Source organism: Anopheles merus, chromosome 3L (genome assembly GCF_017562075.2).
Source record: "Anopheles merus strain MAF chromosome 3L, AmerM5.1, whole genome shotgun sequence".
NCBI classification, from domain to species: domain Eukaryota; kingdom Metazoa; phylum Arthropoda; class Insecta; order Diptera; family Culicidae; genus Anopheles; species Anopheles merus.
In genome coordinates, this window is record NC_054085.1 from 9,605,342 (window position 1) to 9,619,999 (window position 14,658).

At 45.1% G+C, this 14,658-nt stretch overlaps 1 protein-coding gene across 1 annotated transcript in view; it reads left to right on the plus strand.

Moving 5' to 3' along the window:
- Positions 1–14,658, plus strand: part of LOC121600543 (serine-rich adhesin for platelets) — a 62,985-nt gene that overhangs the window by 11,429 nt on the left and 36,898 nt on the right. The window contains exon 2 of the mRNA XM_041929225.1: positions 12,535–13,356. The gene's annotated coding sequence lies outside the window, so the exon portion shown is untranslated. The remainder of the gene's footprint in view (positions 1–12,534; positions 13,357–14,658) is intronic.

The following is a 14,658-nucleotide window of genomic DNA, read 5'->3' on the forward strand; positions in this document are numbered from 1 at the left end:
GTTAAGCACTTTTTCTGTACAAAGGCCGAAGAAAGAAAAAGGGTATTACTATCTAAGGGGGGGGGTGGAACAAAACCGGCTAGCTCCAATACTTCAATTCGCTTCGCCCAATCGAACTTTAATTAATTCGAGCTTTATGTTGCATCGCCGACTTTCGCTCCACCACCAAGGGAAAAGTGAACCCTCCGACCAACCACAAGCTGGAAATGAGTTGGGTCAGCTTGGAACGGTTTGGTTGGTAGTAATTATTTATGTTTTTTTTTGTTCGTCTCTAACAGTTTAACAACAAACATTAGTAACTTTATCGTAACACAGATTACAGGAGCGATTAATTGCATATGATTAATGGTAGCTTACGTTTACAGAATAACAATCGTTACAGATTTCCGAGTTAGTTCCACCTGTTTCAGATTAAACGATGGAATACTAAACTCGTGTTGCTTGACTTGAACATAATTTCATAGTGCGTTATGTTCTGTAATTAAAATCATAAGATATCAATCACTATTTTATTGTTTTGACAAACGAGTAAAGAGTATCAGACTAAAAAAATAATAATTAAAACAAACTCTTTGCAGACCAGGTTTTCTAACCATAATGTTCAAAAAAGTAAAAATTGACAAGAACCTAGAATTAGTAACCCCAAACACATAAACGCATATTAGACGTCAAATGAATAAATCAAAGTAGTAGAGTAACAGTGTACTAAATAAAAATATAATAAATGACCCTTTTTCCTTTTTTAAGATTTTTTTTAATATACCAGTAAACCTCTTTCCTTTTTATTCTACTTAAACTTAAACTCTTCTTGTCGTACGATGAACCCTCTCCATCTCATTTAGATCCCTTCTGCAATCAAATTATCGACAGCTGGGAAAACAACATCAGCGTAAGAAAAACATAAACAATCATCTCGAGCGTTAGCTTTTCTCCTCCCTCACATTCTCTCCTTTTATCTCTCCCTCTCTCTCTCTCTCTCTCTCTCTCTTACTCTCTCTATCTTCCACTTGTTCGTAAAAACTGTTCATAGAACTTACTTCCATTCAGACACGTTTGCCTGTGCCACTTCCTTCGTCAAACGATTAACTGAAGTGATACGAAGCAAGTATTAGCCGAAGAAAAGCGTACTAAGGAAATTATTCTGCATCACTGACCGGAGCTGCATCGCACAGCTCCAACTCCCGGAAGAGATACAAAAGAAGCAGAAGAAGAGAAGGCAGCTTGTGTCGAGTAGTCGGTTGGAAGCCAAGGTTCTATAGCATTTTTGCCCGGAAGGTTTGCTTTTGCCTCGTAACGAGATATTGCACCGTGGCGCTATAAAAGATGAAGAGCACTAGGAAGGAGTAACTTATGCTAGCTTCAACATCGCACGTCACTCCGGCCCCAGCCTCGACGTGATAAGAAGGACGACGAAGAAGGCAAATAAAAGCACTGGTGATGGGTGATAAAAGAACTCGGAAGTAAACGATATGCATTTTTCATGCGACGCTCTCCAGCGGCCAACGTTCTGTGCGGGAGCTGGAAGTGTGATAGCGTGCCGGCCAGCAGTGTGCCGACGCTAAGCTTCGCTGCCCAATTGCATCGTGTATGAGCTGCTTTTTTAGGTTAGACAGTTGGTTGTGGAGTGAATGCTTTTTTTTCTTTCTATTTCTGTGTGCCCGCTAAACGGGCATTGTTGCGTCCGGGTATGTATTGTGGACAGGTGAGTTAGGAAGATAGTGGAAGGAAAAAAGGAAGGTGCACACAAGATGAGAAGTGCAAACACACAAACACACATGCCGTTGGTAGCATGCATTTTATCACGAGTGCCTGCACCAACGCTGTGCGGTGATAGCGGTGGGTATATGATGGGAAAAGATGGTCTGTAGATTGGAATGGTGGCAAGGTGAAGCTGTAGAAACTCTGCTGGTGGAGCAAAAGGTAGCACAGCTTTGTGATAATATGCAAAGATAACGTGCACGGATGAACTGTACGGGCATATTCCGAGGCAATTTCGCTACACTTCTTTCCGTTGTGCCAAAATGTCCGAGAAGATGCTGTGCTCAGTGTATGGCATGTTGTCAGAGCACTTTGCCAGTGTTTAACCATTTTGTCACGTGCTCGTATCTCTGACTGTACAGGGGACTAGGTTGAGGAATTGGGGGAGGAAGCGATACTACGCCAGGATGGCGTAGATTGTATGTGTCCGTTTGGAAAAGATAACTGAATATGAGAACTTTACTTCAATTGTTTGTTTGGTGTTTTAGTTTGATGGATTTGAAGATATACAGCATTTTGGAATGAATACATCTAGTTTGTTGTATGTTTGAAGTAGGCATGAAAGTTCCATATTAATATTTCCAACAGTTTCCTCTGCGTCTCTGCGCCTTAGCTTGAAGATTAGGGACTATTAGAAGTGGAGAAGAGTAGAAGAGTATCGAATAAATGTAATAGAAATCGGGATCTTGTAATAGAAATTGAGATCAAATTAATGTATTAGAAGTTGGGAATGTAGTAGATTGGGAAAACGATTTGCTGTCCTTTTACCCACATAAATTCTTGTTACCACTAGACTCAAAATTTAGTATGTTTAGTTCCTGTATCTGAATATGCATTGAAACCAAGGTCGTCGTCCAGAACTGCTGATGATGATAGACTTCAGACTCAGATGAATCATTAAGAATCAGAATTAGAAGCAATACTACAACACTAGTACTATGGGATTAAATTTGGAGAACATAGAATCCAAATGTTTCCAAATGTCTGAGGCGAGGATACGTCATTGAAAATACACTTGACATTCCAGACAGTAATGGTTATTTTAGATATTTCTTGCAAGAAATAAGATAGACACAGGATCCATGGAGAGAGATTTCTGAATTTCCAAAATGCTCAGTCTAGTAGATCTAAACACTCCACTCCCATCGCTAGTCAATCTCACTCGGCGCACGCTTCTCACCGTTGATCAATATTCAGCACTGTCCTTGTGGTTTGATTGTGCCTTTAATTGATTCAATCTCATTCCGCAACCTCTAGCTGCTCCACTTGAACAACATCTTTTTGGATCATTTTCACAATGCCACTGGCTGCGAAAGTGGCTGCTTTGCTCACTCGCGGACTTTTCCGGCAGGAATTGCAAAAACGACGACCCACACTACACCCACTAAAGACAACATCTCACTCAGTACAGAAGAGCGCGCAGGTTTATGCAACATCATTTCGCATGTTCGGTGCAAAACACATCATGGCCAAACTTTCAATTATCGCACTGGTAAACCGTTGCCACCTAAACAGCGGCTTGGCTAAGATGTGCGGATCCGTGCTACTTGAAGCTTTAAAGTGAAATTGATTCATACACAGACACACACGCTCACATATACAGTATCTACCACTTAGCAACATTTTTCGTCGTTCGGAGGTTGTACAAGCTGTTACATTTTTTCGCGTCTTGCCAACACGTCTTGAGTCAGTGGAGAGAAGATTTGGTGAAAATTACCTCTCGACCACTGCCAGCGCTACCTCAAGGCAAGGCGGTTTTATGGTAGCAAGACAGCGTGTTTCGTGTGCATATGCGTCCACGCATCTCTACGATTTTTCATCTCACCCTCCTTGGAGCGATTAGCGAACAGAGCTCGTATGGTGGAAACAATCTGCGTTTTCCAATACGGATCTACTGAAGCAACCAGATCGCTTACCGGTTAATGAATTGCATTGTTTGCAGCGCCAGAGCGGCTCCGCTTATCACGTACGGTAGCTAAACAAGTGCATGCTGCATGTACGCGCGAGCTCCATGCTCCATGGTTGCAGGGCAGATGGAATCGTTTATGATTTCACCGCCCCGCCATCACCACGCCCGCGTGTACGCGTGTAGCCGTATGTACCCGGCTCGCGAGTGCCATCCGCACACGTTCGTGGCAAGATGTTTCCAGCTCGGTGCGTTTGCGATAGCGTGGTGATGGTGATGTGCGCACAGCCGGGAAGAGGGCAGGCAGGAGACCATCCGGTCGAATGCGCACTGCACTGTCCCGATCCGGTGGATGGATATTCCACCAACAACCCTGCAGCACACCGTACAGCACTGTTCGAACATTATCGAACGGTTAATGTGCAGTATGTGTGCTATCGTTTGAGAGGTTTTTTCCTCCACCGTTCGTTTTGTTTCGTTACTGGCGCGGTTGCAATTTTCGTCGTGCCGATAGAGAGCTCACAGCTTAGGGTCTCGGGGAGAGGATGAAGCTGGGAGGTTGGAAAAGGGAGTTCATTATGTGCAAGATTGCATGCCTGATGGGAGACCATATTTTGCTTCACTAAAGAGTAGCAGCAACAGCAGCAGCAGTTCGTTTTAATGGGATGAGTAACAGGCCGCCGAGTTGTTGCCGTGCAGTGTGAGCATTGTGCCATTGAGACGGAAGGGCGTAAGGCGGAAGGTTTGTTTGCCTTTTCGGCTCACCCGGTTTTTCTTCGGCACGACACACGCCGAAACACTCGAAACACGTAATTGTTTTCCGAAAGCGGGTGTGTTTGTGAGTGTTTTGTTTCCCCAAAGAATGGAGAGGTGCGATGTTCTGCACTTGAACTGGATGTGGGCGATTAAAGTGTAAATAAACCATAAGTGTTTCATAATCATCATTTGGAGGGTGTTCATTAACGTGTTTAAGCCCTTTGGAAATGACAAAACAGTACAATTAATAGTCTAACACGCTGAAATATCACACTTTTATAGGAAATTCAAACGAAACATGCAAGTGACAGTGAGCTTAAAAATACATTTAACAGCCCCATAATAACAGTGACCGTGTGGTGTCGCGCCTTGTGCTGATGCCGTTACAATGTAGACCGTGCGATCGAATCTAGTTTGGGGACGGAAGGGGGGGAGGTGTTTTTCACCGTTACTAAAACACACTACTCTTGTCGTCAATTGATTCATTGCCATATAAATGTCACCCATTTTCACCCGTCTATTAAAAGTATGTTACTTTGCCCCCGTAAAACACCATCATCTTGTTGTCAGCAGAAGAGGGGCGTGCGAACACGTTTGACCACTTAATATGGCCAGTAGAAATGGAATTGAGTCTGCTTTATTATACCGTGGTACAGCTTTTTTTTGCTATAGCAGTAAGATACTAATCGATACAAGTTATTCAAGCTCTGATGATGGTGTACGGTGGTATCTCTTATCGCTGTCAAAATGTTCACCATTTGCTTGCTATCGTACCATCCCCATCCCCACGTACAAACATGCACCTTCGATTAGCAATTACGTTTTATTGCCGCTAGTTTGCAATTTGCAGTGGCATGGAAATAGAAAGAAGCTGTAAAGATGGCTGATGAAATAGGGAAATAAATGCAAACAGTAAACTGTTGCGAACGGAACGCTCATCAACGCCTCACGAGGGTAGGTTCGGGCTGCAAGTTGCACTGTTCCAACGGCACTTGAGAAGCTAACTGCTGTTGAAATGTGCAAAACTTCACCACACACTATTGACCATCTATTCACAAGAGCCTTGGCTTAATATGGCTGACTGACCGAAATGGTGCCAATTTAACCTTTTAGCTTCATCTCTTTGAAACTCTCGAACGTTGCACGAAAGGATGCTACTTTTCCAGTACTGGTACTGTTGTTTTCCCAACCCCAAGAGGGCGCACTTGCATTGAACCATCAGTCTAAGGCCCATCAAACTGTTCGGTTGAAGAATGCGCCGGGCTTGAAGCCGTGCGCGAGGGAAGTGATTGTCATGATAATTGGCATCGCGAACGCTTAGTAAGTGAAGATTGTGCCTGTGTGTTGTTTCGAGCCACATTGTTGCCCGTGGAGGAGAATTTACATTCCCGATCGTGCACTTATCGATGTTTACCAGCTTCTTCCGGGTGAGGAGCAAAAAAAATCTCCTCTCTCGTTACAGTATGCAACCATTGTGAGAGTCATTGAACGCTTAAATTGGCTGAATCGGCTGCAAAAGGGTTAACATGTGTATGTGTGTTTATTTGGTGAGCTGGCAGGGAGGAATGCTGAACAGTGGCGTACGCTTTTTCTACGGCTTCTCGTTTGGTAAACAAATGAAACATTCTATCGCATTGTTGGCTTAAGTTGGGCCGTAAGAATAGGCGGCTTATGAGCATTCTGGGATTTAAAGAGTGTTTGCAGTATACAAACATGTTCCAATGGTTGATTTTGAGAATGTTGCTTTCAATGAACTCTTAACCGTATGGCACAACATAATTCAAGCGAAGAATGAACGATTTTTTAAAAAATTGTCTAGACAATGTAATTAAGTTGTTTAACAAATTGGAATAAAGACCCTGCAACAAAATAGCAAACCCAGAACAAAAACAGGCACCCAAACCCTTCGGCTTGTCATTCATGATTCCCGGTGACATTCGCCACACAAGGGCAGGATTTTAAAGGCATAAAACTATATAACCCAAGCATCTGCCGGAAAGCAGAGGTTCAACAATATTAATCTCATAAATCAGGCAGCAAAAAACGGAACCCCTTCAAACCCTTTCTGCTGGTCCGAGTGTGTTCAACCTTCACAATGCCTGTGCTCAACTTGCTGTGCCGGCATTTATCGATATTTTCCTGCGCTTTCCACCTGCCACCGGAGTTCTCATTCTCATTCATGCTCTCAGCATAATTCCATCGGCAGGTACCGTACGCGTCCCATGCCTCAGTTCCCAAAAGCAAACCCAAAACACCATCGAGTCGGACCCCTTTTCCGTACGGGTTGCTACGGGTGTTTGTTTACACTTTGCCCTTCGCCTAGGCAACGCCGCAGTGCACACAGGGGTAAGGTGATGTGTCCCGTAACGCCACAAATCCCCTTCCGTCACAGCCTGGGTTGTGCTGAAGTTCTGCTGGCTTTTGCGGACCTTTGGCGTTGACTGCGGAATGTTGTATTCACTAGCTTTTTTTCCTTCTAATGAACGTTCTTCTTCTTTTTGTCCAATAGTAAATGGAAGGACAGCTAATCCGCGTTCAGGTGAAAAAGCATTATAGAAAATGCCCGCGGTGTGTGGTACGTGTGGTGTTTTTTTCCCTCTTCTTTCTAGGGCTTGTCTCCGGTTTCCGCCTCAGGCCTGGAACTTGTTTGGAACTCTGACACTAAAACCCACGGCGATGACGTACCCCGCCACTGTACCGTGTGTGCAAAATCGAAGTCGCAAAGTCCCGAGCAGATGCTTCGCCGCATATCAACCTTTGGGTGCCTTTAATACGCTTATAAATCCAGTTCAATAACCTGCAGCCAGAGCCCCTATGGGGTGGGCCGCTCTGAGCTCGGTACGAGTAAAGGGAAAAAGGGGGAAAACAAAACTGTAATGCGGGAGACTTTCTTGGGTCTCTGGTTGGGGTGAAAACTTGCTCCAAGCAGCAACAGCAGCAGCAACAGCGTCCACCAAAACCGGTTGTGGGCAAGAAGTCGCCTCCAGGTTTTGCTGGTTCCATTTGCAAAGCGCTCTCATCGTCGTTTCGGATGGGGGCAGGCTCAGACGCTTTTGGGGAGAATCGCGTTCCAGGTCCAGAGATTGCTCTGCGAGGTTCTGGAGGTCTTGCTTACATTTGCCGAGTGCCGTTTTGCTGCTTTTACTTGTGTCTGGAGCGTTTCAGGGGTGGCTTTGGGGTATAGTTGGAATTACACCTTCGAATAGCAAAGAAAGGTTGTGTTCTTCTGTCACGGGATCTTCTGGTGCTTTGAAGCCAGTTCTTTCACACTCACACACACGAACGAAGAAGACGGTAGAAGACGCTTCAATGCCGCCCACGTTCTCGTCAGTGACCCACTTTTCCAGGCGGACCAGTGTTTCTCTCCGGTCGATGAATGAAGGTAGTACATTCGAATTTGAACGTTTTGTGTCGCGGCGGATCGAGAATGCGTCGAGTGGCGCGAGGCTTCGTGGCTCTGATCCAGGAATCGATGGCCACGGTAGAGTGTGAGCACAGCACACACCTCTACGGTGTTAATGCGCTGTCATCGTAAATGTCATGAAGATAATGGTGGTAGTAGTGGGATGTTGTAACTAGCGGTACTGCGGATGAGTCTTCAAAGCGGCTGAAGTTGAAATAAAGTCGTAGGTAGGAGTAATTGAACGGATTTTACCTCTGTCGTTTCTCGCTGGCTACGGTGGTTAAGGTTGTTTCTGGTTTGTGGCGCCTCCAACGCGTTTTCAATGAACTAGTTTTGTGATGGTTGGTGATGTATTACATTTCTTGAAGTGCGATAGCTTCTTCTGATTGATTGATGTAGATCTACATTTGACTGCTCTACTTCATTGCGGCAATAAAACTGCAAATATTGATTACCAAATCGCCGACACTAATAGCAACTGTTTGTAAATTCGATAAACTTAACAAATGTTATACAAATAATTCCAAAACATACATAAAGCAGCCTTTTCATCATGCATTTGTAGCTTTCGATACCCATTTCGCCGCGTAGTTTATGACTAACGACAGCTATTGCACGATACTTAACCCTCCGTGTAAGACTGTGGTTTTGGGGTTTTGACTCATCCCATCGAACGACGCCACTTTTGTGGTCGCGTACAAAGTGTATCGTTTACTCACGCAAACTCCAAGGTAACATTCAGTTTGAAAGATACCTTTTAAGCATCAAGCAGTGGTTGGGCCTATGCTACTTTAAATGGGGAGCACACTGGCGGGCCCCGCAAAGCGTAAAGATGCACTCTGGATCGTTGTTGGAGCGGAACCATCAGAAACAGAATGGAGCCCTGTCGGGGATGGCCCGTAGAAGTTGGCCCGCTGTATTGCAGGCAGAAGAAGCAGCAAAGGCTGGCAAGAAGAGACCGTTCGATTTATGTTGTGTTTGTGTGTGGTTTTTTTTGCAGCCAAAGCAATGGTACAGTTGAAGCGTACACCGCTTTTCTAGCAGGGAAATGAGGTGAAACTGAGTCTGGGGCAATCGCCATTTTGTTGGAGCGTTCTTGCGTGCTGGAATGGAGCGAACGGAAGAATGAAGATCTTAATCAGCCCGCGAGTTCTTGGGTCTGTAGCGTCGGTGTTGAAAGTGCCGGGAGCATTCATCCACCTCGAACTGTAGTAATGAGCCAAGAATTGTGGTTCTTTTCTTACTGCTTTGCTAGCTAAAGAAAGCCTAGGAAGCACGATCGCACACGATCTTTTATGTGGTAGGACTGCACTTTGTGAGGCCAGTTTGAAAGCATTCAGTCTGATCGTGACGTCTGAATGATCTCGTTGAATTTGATCGTAAAATGGAGAGAGAACATGCGAGGATCTCGTCTATAACTTTGTTATTGTGATTCGGAGTTGCTGCTTAATGTCATGAAAACCACAATAAGATGTCCGTTCAAGCTGTACAAAATATCTAATCTCAATAATGAAATCAAAATCTTGAAAATACTTGATCATATTGAAAAATATAAAATCTTTAATTTGTTATCAAAATAATCCAGAAATTCCGCTCTGATATCATCCAAGTCCAACAGGTACGGGAAGTAGCTCTCTGTTTAAACCCACAAGACTAGACTCATTTCATCATGTCATGTTACTCCTCGAGCAGTCTGTTTACACAGATGAAAAATCGATCATTCTCAAGTGGGTACCGTGTCGTGTTGAAATTTATCCAATCTATTACCACAACAACTCTCCTCCCCCCGCCGCCTAAAACAACCTGCTTTGTGTCTAATTTTCGCCATCTATAGGCTAGTTAATCGCGAGAATGCGTTCTCTTGAACAAATAAAACCATATACCACACGACACACGACAGTGGCGACAAATGGCTTGGCAGTTCCGTTTTCGCTTCGCGTTTTGCTCCTATCGATCAAACCGGTCGGTCGGCGTTCAGTCGTCACGCAAACTTCCAGCGCCCCATCGGCCAGACAGACTTGATGTCGCGGGTTGTTAAGATAGCACGCTATCGCACGTTTATCGTATCGGATGAGGGGTGGTAGTCCACTCAAGCTGGCATAACAAATCGCTTGCGAACATGATGTTCAGGAGAAGCAATCTCTGATTTATGCTGCGGCTAGTAATGAATTGTCGCTCATCGTTTGTTGAATGGTGGCGGATAGAAGAAAGGCGAGCCGTGTGTTGGCTTGAGTTATAAACAACTTAAGCAAAGCGTCACCAGCATTCGCCGAGTTGGCCGAGAAAAATTGGCTTTCCAGGGCGTATTTTCGAGTACAGCGCTGCCATACAGCTATCGACGATGGTAGGTGAAATATGAGGCAACGATGCCGCACTGTGAGCACACAAACACGCTCACGCCATCAGCCATATTTTCATGGTCGCGGTCGCGATCGGGGCCAAAACTTGCCGATGAAGCATGTTTGCTATGCTACAAAAAGCGTGCCACAGTTTGACGCACACATCAGAGCAGTGCAGGGGCAGCAGTACCACTTGAAACAGTTCCAACTCCAAACTCCCCCCATTCAGACATTGCGTTGTTTCTCTAACACACGAGCCCCGCGGCATGGCACACCGTTTTGCGATCGTGTGTGGCGGGAAGGAACCGCGGTCGCAGCGGTAGGTCAATGAGTTAAAACGAGCAGTTATTACCAGCTGGCAGGATGACGGACCGCGGACCGCACGCTGACGTACAGCACACGACGTTGGCTGGAAAATTTCTCCTGACGTAGCTTGTTTTTCATCGTGATCATTCGCTTTTCGGTGTGTTGGCAAGACGCACAAAAAGTGTGCGTTTTATAAACGATGCTTTAACGTTTTGCTCGAGAGCTTTGTGTGGCGGGTGGTGAAGAGGGCCGCCGAAGTTGAGCACAGAAAGGAAAACATAATAAAATTTTAACATTTTTTTTGTGTGTGCTGTTGGTCGACTAACACAACTGCTCGTGAGGCACTGTTGCTACTGGACATGCAACGAACATGGTTTGCGTTTGTGAGTTTTTGGCCATTATTAGGTATGCGAAACCGAATGAAATCGGTTCCTCTAGCGAGGAGGTTTGCGTTTTAGTCGCCATTAATCGGGTGCACGGTGGCTTTCTAATGAGCTACGGTGGTCACGGGATGATCAGTTGAGCCGGAAAGTTAGATTTGTGAGCCGAAATCATCCGGTAGCGCTGGGAAGAAGATGCAACCTTTGTGTGTGTGTGTGTGTGTGCGGTTGCATAACCTGTGGGCATAATTTTGCGTCTGCGATTATATCGAGATGGATGGGTTTTGGGGATGGTTGATAATTTGAAATTGAATTAACTGTTGAAAGCGAAAAGAGTTACGAGTGGGCAACATGATTAATGAATCATCATGGTTCGGTGCATTAATGCCTTGGGAAGATTAAAACTAAATGTAAGATCTCCTGTACCCAAATGAAGCTTTGGCTAGGCTTAAACACAATTCCAAGATTTCTTGAACGCGCCACACAGATATTGAATCTCTCCACAAAAATGTTTGTACTAATGTTTGTTTTTTTTCTCTCCCTTTGCTTCTTCCACAGAACCTGCAACGAATTCGCAATGGAATAATATCTTCGAGCGAGAACAACACATAAATCAGCATAAATTGATGTACAACACGTCCAGTAAAATTTCGAACCTAGTTTCTCACCCCCGAAACCATCTCTCGGCGCAAAAACGTACACCCTTATGCGTATTTGCATGCCAATAACAGTAAAAAAACAGCAACATCAACAACTCCATCCAACGCAATCATGCATTAAAGCCACTAGCGTTCGCGCGTACGAATAGAAATGTGTACGTATGTTGTTGCTAATTAAATTTCAATTCGCATCAATATTTTGCGCGGTACGCAGGCGCCGCTTCGATTAAAATCAAAATAATAATAAAGGGAAAAGCGTCGGTAGGAAAGTGTTGATGTTGGTGCTCTGTTGTGTGTAGTGATGCCGTTTGTTGCTGCTGTTGCTGATTCGCCCATATGAACCTTCTTTCGCGCGAATGACGTTAGTTGTGTTACTTGGAAGATTTCAGTGCACACAAATGTGAAAAAAGTGCCCAGCAATAAAACCGCGCTGCTCCCACTCCCACACCCACACTCATCAAACCTCGCGGCGAGGGTCGGATGGTAACATTTAATTCCTAAAAAAAACACTGTTATTTTGAAAAGTGAATCAGTTTACTTGGCGAACCCAGGCTTGTAACCCAGATTTCCCCACCACGTGCACGTGTGCTTTCGGTGTTTTGTTGTTTTGCTCTTTCTTCTTGCCAAAGCCCAGCTACGGTAGAGGTTCCTTTCGCAGCCACTCTTTCCTGCAGCGCAGGGGTCTGTCGGTGTGGTTCCGGTTCGCCGGTGACGTCTTCATTGCCGGCTAGTTTGCAAAAGGGCTTGAGCCGACGGAAGGCAACAGGCAAAGCATAAAACTCTCGAATTGATTCTCTTTAGCTTCGGTTGATCAACGTGCGATCGTCTCGTTCTGCGGTGAATCCCTCCGGAGCGGGAAAGGAGAACTGCTGTAGAACGGTGCAATAAGTGGCTTCTTCACGGCGCCTGGTTTTTTGACCGAGCAAAAGCTTCACCAGTTTATGGGGGTTTTCCTTCCACACCGAACCACAACGCTACGATGGTTTTTCATTTATTCTTTTTTTATTCCTCGTTGGTTACACTACAGAAGACTAAACAGTGCAGCGACGAGAGAGCAGTAGTAGTGGTGGCAGTGCCGGGTTGTACAGTTGGTAGTGTTTTGTGGCCACCTGGCAGATGCAGGCCTGTCGAGCCCGTACCGAGCCCCGCACGGATCAATAGCGGTGAAGTGTGAAATATCGGAATCGGCCGAATGGAAAACGCACCACCAGCCGACGACGGTGGTGCCAAACTGCGCTCCAATCGAGGAAAACGGGAGTTTTAAGAGTGTGTGCAGGTGTGTGTGCGGCATATAGGAGTGTTCGTTCGAGTCTGTGGTTACGTTGGGGGTGCGTTTTTGCCACTTGGGTTGGGCCGTGAAGAGCCTGCACCAGTAGTGCTCAAGTACGTGTATTGTGATTGTGATTGTGAGGTGTGCATGGAAAAATACAAAGTGTAATTGATAAATGTAGGCTCGGGCTCCACCCTCCTCCGCCTCTTTCCCCCAGTGTAGTGTGGAAAAACGCCCAAATGAAAAACCACCCAGAATAGTGCAGGGCAGTAGTAGTGGTGGGCGTACGTGTATGTGTGCGCGTGTATTTTATTCTTCTCTTCTGTTTTGTGTAATTTCCCAACCGTGTTCTGCATGCGTTAGATTGTTCCAGTGTGTGAAGGCGAAGTGTTGTTTTTTTTATTTTTTTTTTTGGCTTAATTTGGTATAATTTTCCACCCACCCTCTCGACCGTGGGTGGTGCAATTTAAAGCGGCTCTGAAGAACTGGGAAAAAATCGGTGTGTTTGTGTGGCCCAAATCGGCTGCGAACGGATAAATTCTCCCGGACGGAAAACGGAAACATCATCAAACCGCCAAGGTAAGAATACATATTTTCACTCGTTTTGCATTTATTATAAGCTCAATTGCATGGTGTATGGTCAGACTCGCTATTCCAAGCTCAGTTTTAATGATGAAAAATCCGTCAAAATATTTTAACGACGCTGGTGCAAGCTAATTGATCGGTCGGTCTCGGACCTACCTTTCGCGCCAGGCGTAACGTTACGTAGCGCTGCACCCACGAAGGTCCAAAAAGAGTATATATTTTTGTTATAATTAACCGTTCGATTTGCTTTGATGATTATCGAACAGCTGAAGAGAGAGGCAGAGAGAGAAAGAGGAGAGAAACAGTAAGTTTCCCCCCATTTGCGCGTTACCTCATAGGAGGTGTGAGTAGGGAAAATGATTAAAACTTTTCGTTAGATTACATCAATCAGAGGACGGAGCGAAGGAGCGATCATATTTTGGGTTGTGTTGTTTGACACAGAAACTGGGAAGAAATTGTGGAATTATTTATTTGTGCTCCTTTTGTTACTTAACCGCTTTATAATTGTTGAAACTGTCAATTAATCAATCAATTGATTGGAATTGAGAATTGCTATTTTGAATATTTTTGCAGCTTATGATGTAATGATGCAACTTTTCTATTAATATTGACTAAACTTTAACTGCCCATACAAAATTTAATCAACTTATGTTGTGCCCGCGTGTTCGATCACTTCTCTTGCATGATCATTTGAACAGAATGTGATGTAAAAGTTTTATTGTCCCGCGCGTTTAGAGTCGCATTGAATGCTCCCACCCTGATGGGAGTGGCCTTTTTTCCCAATGCTTCGGAACGTTCGATGAGCAATCCGACATTCTTCACGATTCATAACAAGCCCCTTCATGCCCTTCCCACGCACACACACATGTCTAGAACATGTTCGTTGCACTGTTCAACCCTCTGCCCCGGTGAATGTGACAATCGATGGTATGTGCGCCGGTGCGGTTAAGTCCATTTGTTGTAAGGCATTGTGTAGTGATCATTTCCTCCAACTCTGCATCGAAGCCAAAGGAGGGCGTGGGGAGGAATGTCATGTTACGCCGATGCACAGCTTTGTCCCTCGCGAATGCACTCGCGCTGGAGGAACACGTCGATGAAACTGTACCGAAGCCTTGTTTATCTTCTGTGTTGCAAAATGAGACAGCGGAAGGTTTCGTGCACTGTACACTGGAGGGGTGCGGTCCCGACACACTGTGTTCTGCCATGTTGATTGATTGTCCGTAGCGCGTAGCGGTGTGGGGTAAGATGTTCTTGATACGTACAAAAGCTTAACAGAGCTGTGGGTGCTCGGGTGCA